We start from the raw sequence: 202 nt of genomic DNA, 5'->3' as shown, positions 1-202 counted from the left end.
ATGTTAGCAATTCCACGTAAGGAACCTAAGAGGTCTTCCCAAGGGCTGTGCCTCCAAATCGCAGCCTGCTGCTCTTTTTGCTGATGGTTTGACAAAGAGCTCTCCCGGCCCTGCCCCGGCGCCCCGCTCCGCTCCCTCAGCCCCTCAGCCCCGGCCCCGCCGCGGCTGTCCCCGCGCCGCGCACGTGCCGGGCCCGCGGGCA

This window comes from Passer montanus, unplaced genomic scaffold (genome assembly GCF_014805655.1).
Source record: "Passer montanus isolate IOZ18808 unplaced genomic scaffold, ASM1480565v1 scaffold13, whole genome shotgun sequence".
Lineage (NCBI taxonomy): Eukaryota > Metazoa > Chordata > Aves > Passeriformes > Passeridae > Passer > Passer montanus.
This window is presented reverse-complemented; position numbering follows the sequence as displayed.